Below are 15,918 nucleotides of genomic sequence, written 5' to 3'. Positions count from 1 at the left end.
GTACAGACATCTAATTAAGTGGTTTTATATTGGGGTCGTTATGTAATAATCTATTGACATAATCTGTATGTGTCGTGTATGCCTTAACATGGTTGGGAATCGTGTTTGCCATCTTGTTCTTATTATAGGTTATATTGTCGTGAATGGTATGACCTGGGTCAAAACCATGTCATTAGCCTATCGGGTTGTTGTTCATCACGTGTAGGTTATATTGCTTTTGAATATGTAATGGTATGACTTATGTCGAGACCATGCCATATGCCTACCAAGTTGTTGTTTGTCCCACGTAAGTTATAATGCTTTTGAATATGCGACGGTATGACTAACATCGAGACAATGAGATATGCATATCGGGTTTTGTTTGTCCCGTATAAGTTATATTTCTTTTGAATATGTGATGGTATGAATAACGTCGAGACCATGTCATATGCCTACCAGGTTGTTGTTTGTCATGTGTATGTTATATTGCTTTTAAATATGCGATGGTATGACTAACATCGAGACCATGCCATATGCATACCAGTTATTGTTTGTCTTGTGTAAGTTATATTGTTTTTGAATATGTAATGGTATGACTAATGTCGAGACCATGTCATATGCCTACCGGGATGTTGTTTGTCCTGTGTAGGTTATATTACTTTTGAATATGTGATGGTATGACGTGGAGACTATGTCATATGCCTACTACGTTATTTTTTGTCTTGTGTAGGTTATATTGTTTTTGAATATGTGATGGTATGACTAACGTCGAGACCATGCCATATACCTACCGAGTTGTTATTTGTTCCGTGTAGGTTATATATGACACTGGTTTTAACGACTCATTTTCTTTTTGGTATGTCCCTTCTCATACGTAGAAATTTTGTATATTTTTCACATGACAAGATCTTGGCACGGTTTCTCCATCCATTAGTTGTAGGATATATGATTTATCTCTATTTTCCTCATAGATCTTATATGGACCTTCCCACGTTGCTCCTAGCTTCCCTTGTGGTTCTTATCGGCTTGCTCCAATGTTTCTTAAAACTTGTTCTCCTACCTTAAAAGATTTATCCTCTACGCGTTGGTTATAGTGGTTTTCGGTTTGCTTCTTGTAGTACTATTTTCGTATTACCGCTATTTCCCGCCTTTCAATAGATAACTCCAAGTTGGTCCTTAGTCCATTTTCGTTATTGCTCGGATCAAAATTCGTTGATCGTTCAGTGAGAACCATTAATTCTAGTTGTATGGTTGTTTCTGATGTAACGCCCCATTTTCACCTTTTTCAATAGAATTCAATATAAACCATCATTTATAAAATTCCAAGTAGAAATATATTAATTTATAGCCAAGGTAATCGTCATACACATGTAGGAAACATCAATATGATATATATATATATATATATATATATATATATATATATATAGAATGCCTGATTCTGAATTCGTATTAAGAAGTTATACTTCTTCGAAGTTTTGTGATTAAATCTGACTTCGTAAAACGGTCACGTTGGCTTGATTGGTGGATTTCATAAATGTTATACATTGAAATGGTCCTGCTTGGTTGATCTTAATTTGATATAACTCTCACGTATTTATTGGGATTAGTGAAAGGTATAGTTTCATTACCAAATCATCATAGAGATTAACAGGTTAAAATAGTATAAGTTAATATTTGTTTGGTGTGTTGACCACCAGTGGGATCACTCAAGAAACTTTTAATCTTCTAAGAAACTGTTAGGGTGAGTTATCTCACTTTAGCAAGTAGTACAATATATATCCATTTATATTAGGATAGAGAGCTAACAAAGTAGAAATTATAAATGTGCTTGTATTAGTAGAATCTAAAGTGCAGTCTATATATGTGTAATTGTTGTGATATTAGACCTAGGTAGGGGTTGATGGTGGAACGGTTAAAGAGGCCAGGAACCTACAAACCCACGTAGAATTAGTTAGGGGGTGATGGTGGAATGCTTGAAGAGGCCGATAGCATACATGTCAGCGTATCCCAACATATACATTGGCCGATCGTGAGACACTATCTGTATACATGTATATGTATTGTGGTATATGGTATTTTGGGGAACTCAGTAAGCATCGTGCTTACCTAGTTGTTATTAAATGTTTTTCTAGAGCTTCAATGATTCGTGAGAAGGGCAAGGCCAGACTGTAAATACATCAAACCCCTAGTTTGAGCAAATTGGATGAACACCCGTGTGATTCCAGACTTAAACTAAGGATCAGAGTAATTAATAAATCTTTTCATAAAAAGAGTAAAAGGAAAGAATGTGATGTGTGTAGTCAGCCAAAGCTCATAAAGGAAAGTGGTTCCCAAAATATCCATATTTGTTATGTTTACTAATATATGAAATGTTAGAAATACAAGCTAGTATGTAGGATATGGATATTTTCAAGAATTTCGGTTAGAATTGCCTAATATTTAAGATGCCTTATAGTCTTGAATTTCTTTTTATTTGCTGCTTAGAACCTATATTGATGTTGATTAGTTATTTGAAAAATATGTTAGGTTGCATGCTCCCAGAATTAAATAGTTTTAGATTTCCTGATTCAGTGCTATTGCACAAATCATGTCTGAGTCCAATCGTTGTAGTGTCGGATCTCACGGTCGATAGACTGTTTGATTTTAGTGACATGCAATTGTATTTTTTCTGATAACTAGTTAGAGTTTGTAGAAGTTATTCCTCAGCTAATAGTATAAAGAAGGGGAAATGAATGCTAGAAGGATAGTCTAGGAAGTTTAATATATGCTTGATAGGGCATATATTTGTAAGATAGGGCATTGGTAGAGACACTGATGGATTTTTGAGCATTACATCATTCCTATGGTGCACATGCAACCCTAATTGTTTTGGATCTAGTTTTTCTCAAGTTATGCATGCAAATTTGTTTTCTAAAGCAAGAACCCTAAACTAGCATACAATTTTCGGATTCAATGAATAAACTAGGGAAGAATACCTTTCTTGTTAAGTAGTAGTAACAAGCAATCATTTCCTTGATCTTGACCTTCAAGAGCTTAGTGCCCCAAGCATTGCACCTTTAATGGAGTCACAAACACCACAAGCACATGAGAAGAAGGAGAGCAGAATTTCGGCTAGGTTTTCCCTTGGAAGCAGTGGCCGAAATTGAGAGGTCAGGGGACCTTTAAATACTTATGGTTGCTAGGGTTTCTAGGTGGAAACCCTAATTCTTGAATTACACTCCAATCAGTCCATGAACCCCCCCCCCCCCCCTTTCTAGAAGTCCTTGGACGATTTCTATAGGGCCTCCTATAGATTTCGTCCAACCCTTTACAAGGGAGTCCAACAGCCCAATATTGCAACTATCAGTGATCTGCAATATTAGTCCCTTTACTTTTAATCAGTCTGTTTTGATCACTAAATTAATTCCAAATTAATTTCTGATCAATACTAATTAAATAATCTGATTTCTCAATTAATATATTATTTTTATAATATACTAATAAATTATTAATTAACCTCTTTCTCCAAAACTCATCTTATCAAATTGCTATGGTGAAGGCAACCCAAAAGGACCATGCTACACTCGGGTCAAGTACATACCAATTATAGTTATGGGCTTAGACACCTAATCCAATAGTCTCCCACTTAGATAAGTCTGATAACTATAACTGCAAGTACGAATTCAAAATCCAATTAGCAATCGTAGCTCTCAAAAGCTGTTTTTGAACTCTGACCTAGTCAATGACACGTCCTTTAGATAAGGGATCATATAATCCTCCGTTCTGCAAGATATCGTATGGACAAAGACATGGAACATAATTATTCTCAATGTCTAATAGTTTCTTTCCCGACTTCTGATTTGTTTGACATAGAACTTAATTGAACACATTAATTCAGTCCTGCCGGGCGCGGCACATAAGTCAACACAAAATCATCGAGGGGCCCAAGATATCGCTTTTACCCTCCTAGGATAAAAGGAACATATAAAATATGACTTATATGCTTGTACTATTTACTCATCAAATCGTACACAACAACACATTTTATAACATCAAGTTACTGATGTGTTTACACATTATCAATGCACAACCGGCTTGTAAACAACAATTCATATATCCTAATTTTAAGATTATACAATATTATCGTCTCACAATCACTCATGATAAATTCCATGAAGTGATTAAAATGAGCGTGAGTTTAATCTAATACTCAAATCTTATTTCAAAAGTACTCATGAACGTTGCAGCAAACCATTGTTATGTCTAAGCACTTAGACAATCTACAAACCAATTCATGACAGTCTAACCTCATAACTTACTCCTAAAGTATGATTGACTATGGATAATTTGAACAATCTAATTATTCTGGAAGTAAAACATCCAAAAATGAAACAATAGCAACAAAATTGACACAAGATAGTAAACTTTACTCATAAATAAATCTCCATTACTTAATCATCAAATGTCAATTACGTTTATCTATTACAAGGTTCCAAACATCTATCTAATCACTAAAACTAATATCGTCTTTCAGACTAATGCTCCTCGCATGTTGTAAGTGCTTAACCCTGCTCAGACCCTTTGTGAGAGGATCCGTTGGGTTCTCCTCTAACGATACCCTCTTGACTACGAGGAATCCCTCTTCTACTCGATGTCTGATGAAACAATATTTTCTGTCGATGTGTGTAGAAGTACCTGAAACCATAAACAGCACCAAAAACAGTACTAAAATTTTTCATTTAAAAATTATTAATTTCATTCATTGATTGTACAAAAAAACATCAATCCTTACAGTATTCCAAAACATCATAGTACAAATATATCAAGTGTGAAAATCATATGGGGAGGATGTTGTGTCATCATGTCGGGCCCTTCCCTTTTGAACTGGAAGTACCTGAAACCATAAACATAAACTGTAATCATAAAGCTTAGTGAGCTTCCCAAAATACCACATACATCATACATATAATATAACAGCACATGGTTGTCTCATGTCCGTATCAACCCAACATAACAAATAGTTGTGTCGGGTCCGAATCAACCCTCGGATATCAACCCCAAGTCCATAATGACTCTGAGCCCAGACTAGCTCAATAAATAAATCATACAAAATCATACGACAACATAAAATTTTACTCATACAATACAATGAGTCGGCCTTAGTGCCTTCAACCCTCTTAAGGTGGTAAGAAGACTCGCCTCACAGACAGATAAAGAACGGAAATGACACGATGCTCTGAAACCCGTGCTAATGGTCACCTTTACGAATAACAGTAACAAAAACTTATACTACCATTCAAATACCTAAAATGCCCCTAGGTCAAACCCTAGTCAAAATCTAGGTCAAAGTGAACTGGGTTGACTCAGTCAGTATGTGGGGGAGGGGGGACTCCTTATGAATGCGGGGCGTACTTCGTAGTTGACCAAGTATCGGGGAGCTAACCTTGTATATACAATGTACCCCTCGATGTTCCCAACGTACGTAACTGCTCACCACCCTTCTTGATAAGTGCTTAATCCCTTAAGCACTTATGTCCAAATTTCAGATCTAGGCAACAAAAGATGTTCTTAACCATAAAGTTTCCAACTTTATAGTTTAGCATGGTTATTAAGACCTTAACTCCAAAAACCCTAATCTCTTAACCCATTAAGACAATCTAGCACTTGCATGGAGAGAAACTAATGATAAAAAACCCAACTTTATGACTTAACACCTCTCAAAACCTCTGGAAGGACATCTCAAATGCCTTGGAGTACCTTCTACTCACAAAGACTAAGTTTGGGACAAAAAGGTAACAAATTTGAGCTAAAACTAGATCCATAAGATTTCTACACCAAGGTTGAAGCTTTTTACCTCCGCAAGGTTCACAAGGGGAATAACATGTTGGATCCAAATCCTTGAGTGAAACACCAAAACCCCAATGTTCTTCCTTATACTCCAAAAGCTCCAAATGGCACCAAATATGGTTCTACAAGCTTCACAATGCACCAACACTCATAAGGATTTCAAAATGAGGACGGAGGTTAAAGATAAGAAGGTGCATGTGGCCATAAATGTGTTTAAATAGGGTCCAAACCCTAAAATTTAGGGTTTGCAACCTGGTTATATACGCCCTGTATACCAGCGTACGCGTAACGTACTAATGTGAACCAGGGTACACTCTGCGTACAAAGGTGTACGCCCCGTGTCCCCATGCTGACTTTGGAATTATGAAATTTCCACAAAGGAATAATCTTGAAAATAAAGTACAACTCAAGGGTTAAAATGAATACCTAAATAATAAATGTTTCATCACCTGCAGAGAAGAGCGCGGTGACTTGGGAGCAGTTCGTTGAGAAGTTCAAGGCATAGTATGTGCCACCAGTAGAGAGAGAGAGAGGGATAGAGAGAGAGAGCGACTCGCTCAAGGGTTAAAATGAATATGTAACTAATAAATGTTACATCACCTATAGAGAAGAGCGCGGTGAATTGGGAGCAGTTCGTTGAGAAGTTCAAGGCATAGTATGTGCCACCAGGAGAGAGAGAGAGAGAGAGAGAGAGACAGAGAGAGAGAGAGAACGACTCCATCTTTGCTAATTTTTTATATCGATTGTTCGATGCTTATAGTCTCTATTGTAATGTCCCTGATTACCACAATCCTTGTAACATATACTACAACTTAGTTAAGATTATTCATTCTAAATAATCTTTTATCAAAAAGTCATTTTTGACGCTTATCGTCTCTAAATTGACTATCCCTAATCTACGGGCGTTACATTTATCTCCCCCTTAGGATGATTACGTCCCGGAATCATCAATGAAATAGGGCTTGTATAATGATTCCATACGTCATCCTTCCATCCTAAGTATTCACCGTGATGCTTAATCTTGCACCTGCTCTTCGTACTATGTTCGACTTTCAATCGTAACCTTCGAGTTACAAAATAAATCCTTATTGAGGACTCCTTCTTCTTCTTAGGATAAATACTTTCCTTTATCTATTGTAACAGAGCGATGGGTCATGTTCTAATGACCTCTCATCGTATGATGCAACGCTTAGACTCAAGTCTCTTAGAGTCAAATTCTATAATGGAATATACCTTCCTTCATATTCTAATGTGATATAATCACACTTTTTTACATGTAGCATTTCTAGCTACAAGCTTACTTAACAACGAGCGTGATACCAATGATCGCATTGACTTCAATCTTCTGACTTACATCAGATGTTACTTCAAACTTGGTTCTCCGAGCCACATAACATACTCACCGTAGTCGGACTCCAATTGGATATGACCACTAGGGTCGGAACAACAACCATCTTACTAGTCATTACCGAAACAATGGTAATGACATACCCGAATAAAATGGAATCAATCACTAGCTTCTTGGTAACCTTGTGACATTCCCTTATCCAAGTGCGAGTCCTGTGCTTCTAGTAGTATATGCATCTACTACCTTTCACACCTACTCATACTCGTCCCAAGTATTGTCCCGCAGTCGACTAAGTCACCATACAAGAAAATCACACAATCATACAACACATCAAATAGCGAAACTAGGGTTTATATTATTTCTTGAAATGATTACACAAAGGTTCAAGTTCACCCTATACTACGCCTCTAATAGGATACACTTCCTGATACAGACTTTATATAGATATATGAAGTCTTCATTCTTGGATCCTCGCATTGTTTTATGCTTCATCAAGGATCATGTGGAATGCCCTTGGCTTTGGCGGTGCTTCTAGCCTTATTGCTTCATTTTTCTTTGGGCAGTCTCTAGACATGTGCCCCTTGCCTCCGCACTGTAGCACACCTTATCATTGTGTGTATAGTTCTTGGAATAGTGGTTGATCCTTCCATATTTGTAACAGGTTACTTCTTCGTTTCATGCTCCAAAGTGCTTCTTCTTGCACTTTTCACACCACTTGGGTCCATACCTTTGGTCATCTAGGTTAGACTTTGCGAACTTTCCCTTATTATCAGTTCTTGAGAATCCTTCAAGCTTCCTCTTTTCTCCAACTTCAACCTTCTCTAGACCCTTCTCTCATATTTGAGTCTCGACATTCTTAGCAGCTCTAACGGCTGCCTTCAACGTACTTTCCATTTTGACCGTTGGGCCAAAGTCTGATGGCAATCCGTTAGCAAATTTTTCGATCTTGGCGAGCTCAGTCGGCACCAAGTATGGAAACAATTTCATCTCTTCGATAAACGTAGTAGCATAATCATTAATGCTCATTTTCCCCTTCTTCAAGTTCTGGAACTCATTGTTCAGATCAATCAGATCTATCACTGAGTAGTATTGCGTCTTTAACTGCTCCAGGAATGATTCCCAAGACATCCTCAGGGCTTCCCCTCGAGGCATCATATCTGCCACTAACTTCCACCAGCTCAAGACTACAGTCTTCAGTTGTCTAACTGCAAAGACAATCTTTTGTTTGTTGTTACAGTCGCAACTCTCAAACACCATCTCCATTTCGGAGATCCAGTCCATAATCTCAACAGGATTTGGGCTTCCAGAAAGACTTGGCGGTTTGGCGCCCAAGAAATTGTTATACATACGCCCATCCCTGTTTCTTTCCCTTTCCAGGTCATTCCTTTCTGCCACTGGGGGTTCTGCTTGTCCAACAGTCCCACTGTGGTTACCTCCCTCTGAATGCCCTTCATTCACTTCAGGCTCTTCCACTTGAAGTGATAGTTCCTCACGATTCTTTTGGAGTAATCGCCTTGTCTCTTCCATTTGGCAATCCAACATCATCTGCATCATCGCTTGCACCCCAGCCATCGTCATTGGCTATGGTGCTGCTGCTACAACAGGTGCTTGCTCAATCACTGGTGGTTGAGGATGTTGATTCCTGTTTTCGTTTGCGTTTCCAACTCCGCTTCTTGTTCTTGCCATTTTGATTTATACACCGAATAAGGTGAAATTAGATCCTCCTTCACGATAGATATTACGATCTTCCATATCATTCCGAAATGTTTACATGCTAGTTCTAATATCATAGTCATACGCTTAGAATCCTACACACATAAGGTTTCCAGATCCGGTCGGCAATAGACCATAGATCCGAACGAACAACTTCATTTATGGCAAACATATAGCACTTTGCACATAAAAGCATTTTAGGCATCATTCCTAAAATAAACTAGTGCTTGTGTCAATTTAGGTGTACTACCTAACATATTTTAGACACACTCCTTACGATTATTACTTAGCATTCTAAGTTTAAGTCTAGAAATTTCCTACAAATTCCTAGTTCGCTTAAACTAATGCTCTGATACCAACTATGACATCCCCAATTTCACGGCCAAAAAAGACCAATTTGTTTATGCTTTGTTTTTATAAATTAGAGTAATCTTTTAAAGAAAACAGTTGTGGAATTAGTTCCCAAAACAAAATATGATAAGAATTTATCAAAGCATTTCTTTACAAAAATGTATTTTCATTAAATAACAAAATCTCGGGATGTCATGTTCCGATATAGACCAAAAGCATAAAAGTATAAAATAGACCTTACAACAGTCATTTGTAACTACTGATCTATAATCTAAAATCTCTCGTCAAGTCCACCAACTTATACTCTTGTGCGATTACTTGTAATGCAAAGAAAACTGAGTGGGTCAGGCTATGGAGCCTAGTGAGCATATAGGGTTTTCAACCCATAATAATATAATTATTATATTCAATCATCAAACAATCAACCCAATTACCCATCTCCATTATCTTCCTTACTCTTAAGGGTCTACCCTAAGAGTCATCAATTCGTTCACTCCGTATTAGGCACAAAGACAATAGCTACCCGGATTCTTTATTAGGCACTAAGACAATAGTTGCCAGGATTCTTTATTTGGCACTAAGATAATAGATGCCAAGGTTCTTTCGTAAAGCACTAATTCCATAGCTGCTATTATTCATTCATCGGGTACTAAATCCATAGCTACCAATGTAGGTACTAAGTCCATAGCTATCATCGTCTATCTAACAGTACTAAATCCATAGCTACTAGCGTTCGTCTATACGGTACTAAATCCATAGCTACCAAGGTTCATTTATACAGTACTAATTCCATAGCTACCGAGGTTTATCTTTACAGTACTAAATCCATAGCTACTGAGGTTTATCTTTCGTCTCGTCCTCAAACTCATCCTTCATCACACACCAACTATTTCATCTACCCATGTTCTACCCAACATATTTGTAGATATGACATACATATACAGTTTAACTCATTTAAAACCTATATAAAACATCCATTCCACACTTATCTCAAATAAACAACAATATATAAACACATAACATGTATTTCGTAGCAAATACTTAATATTTATGTGTTAGAAGAAGGTAACTACACACTCACCCAAACATATACTTAATACATTCAAACAATACATGTATTATACTCGTGTTTATGAAAGGGACTATACACCCACACATATAAACAACTTTATATTATACACATAGCACGTATTTCATAGCAAATACTTAATATTTATGTGTTATAAGAAAGTGACCACACACTCACTTGATCAGAAGATGATCGGACAACACTACGGCTTGTAGAAGTAGTATTCTTCGATAAATATGGAAGATCTTCACAAAAACCGGGCTCCTTGCGGGCAGAGCTTCGGCTCTGGAATTTTACTCTTCGGGATCTTCGGGGCTTCGGGAGTTGCTTTGGGGCTCGAGAACAATACAGGGGCTTCGAGATATTTCTTGCACGAAAAACGAGGTAAAACAGGAGAGAGGAGAGAAATTGAGCAAGGAACCCGGCTGCTCGCGCACCCTTTATATAGGAGATGATTCTTCGAATTACGCTGGGCGTAAACAGAGTTACGCCGGGCGTAATTTGGATAAGGCCGCTGACTGCCCCCCTTTAGATAATATCCGAATTTATATTTAAATTAAATACTTTAATTATTTAATAAACTTCAAAAATTCATATTTTTCTCATACGAGCTTCGTTTCCGACGTTATTTATATCCCCGTGTAGGTGATACTATGATCTACAACTTTTGTATAGACTCCATCGGCTAATTTTGAATTTATTTTTATTATTTTATTTTAGTAGGTCGGAACAAGAAAACTCCGTTATAAATTCATAACTTCTTCATTCGACGTCCATTTTTGTCTGTCTTTTTACTGTTGCACTACTATCAACAAGATCTTTGATTCTCGTTTAGATTGTTTCGGCTAAAAATTGTTCGATCTCAAATCGAGTATTCGGGCTGCATACCGCTAAGTCGAAACTTAGAAAAATCATAACTTCCTCATACGAAGTCAGATTCGGACGTTCTTTTTATGAACACCCACGGTTTAACGAAGTCTACGACTTTCATTTAGATCGCTAAGGCTAAATATCGCTCTAACGTAAATTCACTTTTTACGTCATTTAGCCTCGTGCCGGTTTTGTCGCGAAACTTCAACATGTCATAACTTCTTCATTATAACTCGGATTTCGGCGTTCTTTATATGTACGGAATCCTTGTAACATATACTACAACTTAGTTAAGATTATTCATTCTAAATAATCTTCTATCAAAAATTCATTTTTGACGCTTATCGTCTCTAAATTGACTAGTCCTAATCTACAGGCGTTACAAAGACTGTCATGGGTTGGCTTGTAGAGGTCCAAGTTGGTGGACAAACTTGTGCTACAACACTCATGAGTGCTCAAAAGTTCTGAGTACTGGATTCAACCCGCGCTCATTTGAATCACTTCATGGATTTTATCACGAGTGATCATGAGACGATAATATTTTATATTCTTCAAACCTAGAGATATGAGTTGGTTGTACATTGATTGCACAAAAACGCATTCGGTAACTCGATGTTATAAAACGTGCCTTTGTGTATGATTCAACAAGTAGTAGAACAAGCCATATGAGTCGAAGTTTATCCATTCCTTTTACCTTCTGGATAAAAGCGATATATGTGGGCCCTTCGATGATTTAGTGATGACACATGTGAGTGCTTGGCCAAGCCACGACTGATTTGATTTGTTTAATCAGTCAGTCGTCATAAATCGGAAATCGGGAAACAACAAATAGACAGAGAGAATGATTTATAATCCATGTCTCAGTCCATATGATATCTAGAATGGAGGAATATATGATCCCTTATCTAATGGACAAGTCATTGGCAAGATCAGAGTTCAGTTAACACGTCAGAGTTCGACAGAAGCTTTTGAGAGCTACGACTGCTAGTCAGGTTTTGAAGTCACACTCAATAATAGTTTTAGACTTATCCAAGTGGGAGACTGTTGGATTAATGTCTAAGTCCATAACTATATTTGGTATGTACTTGACCTGACCCGGCATGGTCCATTTGGGTTGCATGGCATCAGGACAATTGGATAGACAAGATGAGGAAAAAAAGGATACTAGTGATTTATATTAATATATTATAAGTTCTACTATATTAATGTATAATCATATTATTTAATTAGTATTGATCAAGAATTAATTTATAATTAATTAAGTGATCAAAAGGAACTAATAAAATATGGACTCTTAGATATATATGTGTGATGAGCCAAGTTCATTTAGGTTGGGCTAAGCTTGCATGGATAGTCCATGGAGTGTTTAACCCATGGATCATATGAAATGAAGGGTCATGGGTTTAACCCTAATCTCCACACTATATAAAGATGTCCTTGGTTGGTGAAATTGGCACTAGTGTGAGTACACAAAAGGGCAAGGCCGATTTCACTAGAGAGAACCAAAGTATCCTTATTCTTAAGGTTATTCCAAGTGTTCATGGTGTTGTGTGAACCATTTGAGGTGTCACACTTGGGGCACTAGGCACTCAAGCTTCATGAAGACAAGTTACATCTAAAAGGTATGTATTCTAACTTGTTATATTACCCAAGTATCAAGAATTGTATGCTAGATAGGGTAATACCTTGGAATATTCATATTTTCATGTATAATAGAGAAAACATAGATCCAAGGTATTTAGGGTTGCATGTACACTTAGGAGTGTTAGAATGCTCAAAACCCAACATCTTCTACTAACACTGCTCCCAACACTACTCTCATCCTAGGCTTGCCCTAGGGTAATCTCCAACCCGAACCTAGTCCTCAGCTACTGAAGGCATCCTCCTAATGTCAACTAGCCACTACCTGAATACCATCACATGTGATGAGGCTCAGATAATCCTTCGAGTAAAGGACTTGTCCCTACAACGGTTGGACTCAGACAAGAGCTATGCAATAAGGCCAAATCCAGCACTCTTAGATTATTCAACCCTGGTCATAGGTGACTTGACGCATTCACCTAATGGCTAACTCCCATCACTCAGAATCCCAAAAAGCATGAAGCAAGTAGCATTCAGACAAAAGGGGAATATAACCAACACATAATCAAGTAATTCTATTCACACATCAAGAATCTGTACTAGCATGCAATTCATAAAGCTCATACACATACAACATGCACATAAGGCATCCTTCCTAGATTCTTAGTCCTAATCTAGCATGTTGTTCTACTAAATGATAATCATAACATAAACTTATATGGGTATTTTGGGGTACTTACTTGAGCTCGGCTGATTACATGCACCACACCCTTTTCTCTTTCCAAAGTTCTTTTCTTTCTCAAAGTTCTTTTCTCTTTTTCTAAAACTCTTTTCTTTTCTCAATAATCCATTTTTACAAAAACTGATTTTTGTTTTTTTTTTAAATTTATATACCAATTCCTTAGTTTGAGTTCAGACACACCCGAAAGTGTGCCCAAATCCCTCAAACCTAGGCTCTGATACCAACTTGAAACGATCCCAAAATCACGACTAAAAAAATTTCCTTTAAAAACATTACTAAAAACCACAGTTATAAAACCATAACATAAGTCATAACATAAATTCGGAGTATCAATTCAAAACATGTTCTTATTATCAGAGTAAACATCCCAGGCTGACTGACTATGGTGGGTGACATGTGATCACCACGAGCTCTTCCCTTTGCCACCGGAAGTACCTGAAACCAAAACTGAAAATTGTAAGCACGAAGCTTAGTGAGTTCCCCCAACCTACCACATACCATGCACATAATCGCATACTGCAAATACTAGTCCTCACCCACTACCTCGGGCCCCGCCCACTACAACAGGCCCCGCCTGGCTTCGAGCCCTGCTCGGTGTACAAATCTATTTCTCTTAGGCCCCGCCTGTCTCTGGGCCCCGCCCGCTAATATATACTAACATACAATCATATCATAACACATAGACTGAAACATATACTACTGGATCCTGTTCTAAGGCCTCGCCTATCTTGGTCCCCACCCCTGCCCTGCTACTAACGAGTCATGGAACCCCGTCCATGCTCCTACTGATAGTGAGATACGGGCCCGGCCCACACTCACTCCCTTCCTACCTTGGGTCTCGCCCCTGCTCTGCTGCTAATGAGATATGAAACACCGTCCACACTCTACTATTGGTGAGGTACGGGACCTCGCCCACACTCACCTCCCTACCAGGCACATACATATATCACACAGACAACAAGTATAAACTATCATGTGAACCATTCCTTGGGCACCCGCCCGCTAACACTGGACCTTGGTCTTGAATATCATACTAGCATACAATGCCTAGGGCTAACCCTCGGGTCTTCCTACTCATAACTACATGGGTTGGCATTGTGGCCTTAGACCCATTCACACAGTGAGGAGACTCACCTTGCAATGCTGAAGCTTTGACTGGTACCCTCCTAATTGTTATCCAATAACTCTCCGAATTGCAGCTCCCCGAGCTACCAATATCAATATAACACTTAGTCCCAAAATATCCTCCATAAGTCATACCAAGTCAACTCTAGTCAAGTTCAAGTCCTGGTCAAAGTCAACCTTCCAGGTTGACCCTACTCGCAAAGTCACACTATTGACTCGCCGAGTTCATAAACTTAGAAAATCCTACAAGTCGCAACTCGACTCGCTGAGTCACCCCATGACTCATCGGGTCTTCCAATCTCCGAGTCCTGTCATGTCCAACTCACTGAGTCACCACTCAACACACTGGTCTCACTCATAACCAAAAGGGATTAGGGTTTCAACCCGACTCGTCGAGTCCAAGAACAGACTCGCCGAGTCCATCTTCATTTTGATGATTACAGTCCAATCCATTGCTTACCAATTGTAGATCTAGATTCCTAAGGATAGCATTACACGTAAAGTTGCTAACTTTACGTGAATGCAAGGTGCTATGAAGCTAAAACACCAAATCTAAGCTACAAAGGAGGTACAAGTCATGAAAGGAAGCCATAGCTGAGTAAAGCTTCTCACTCAGAGCTTCTATAGCTCAGATCTAATCTTTATTCATCCTCAAAGGCTCAATACTCGGGTTGGCCTTGGAAATGCTCCCAAAAGTGACAAGATACAAGCAAAGAATGGGATCTAGATGATTAATAGCCAAGGTATGAGCTTCATATCTTCAAATGATCCGAGATGTCACCCAAACTCTGGATCTATACTCCTTTCCTTGCTCCTTTCTCTTACAACCTTCAAGATGAACTCAAAAGGGACCTTAATCTTCTCACACAAGCTCAAGAATGAAGTTGGGTGGCTAGGGTTTCATCTCTGGACAGTGGAGGCTGCAAATGAAGCCCTAGAAATGAGAATTGGGCGTTTAAATAGGCCACCAAGTCCCGAAATTAGGGTTTCCCAACTGAGACCTGACTCGTCAAGTCAGCCCCACGACTCACCGAGTCAGCTACTTAAGTTGCAACATGGAGCCCGCTTCGACTCGTTGAGTCCCTCCATGGACTCGACGAGTTAACCCTTTGACTTAGGGTTTTCCTTTCCTTTCCTGGTGATGTTGGATTAGGGGTGTTACACGCACCCTCCCTTAAATTTGTCTATAAATAACTTGCAACCCCATTTCATTTCTCCCACAACATTCCTACTCTCCCTCTCGAATCTCTCTACATTTGGCCATAGAAATCTCCAGTATATAGGATATTTTGGCAAGATCTGAAGTCCATG

Source organism: Lactuca sativa, chromosome 8 (assembly GCF_002870075.4).
Source record: "Lactuca sativa cultivar Salinas chromosome 8, Lsat_Salinas_v11, whole genome shotgun sequence".
Taxonomy (NCBI): Eukaryota; Viridiplantae; Streptophyta; class Magnoliopsida; order Asterales; family Asteraceae; genus Lactuca; species Lactuca sativa.
Note: the sequence above shows the minus strand (reverse complement) of the source record.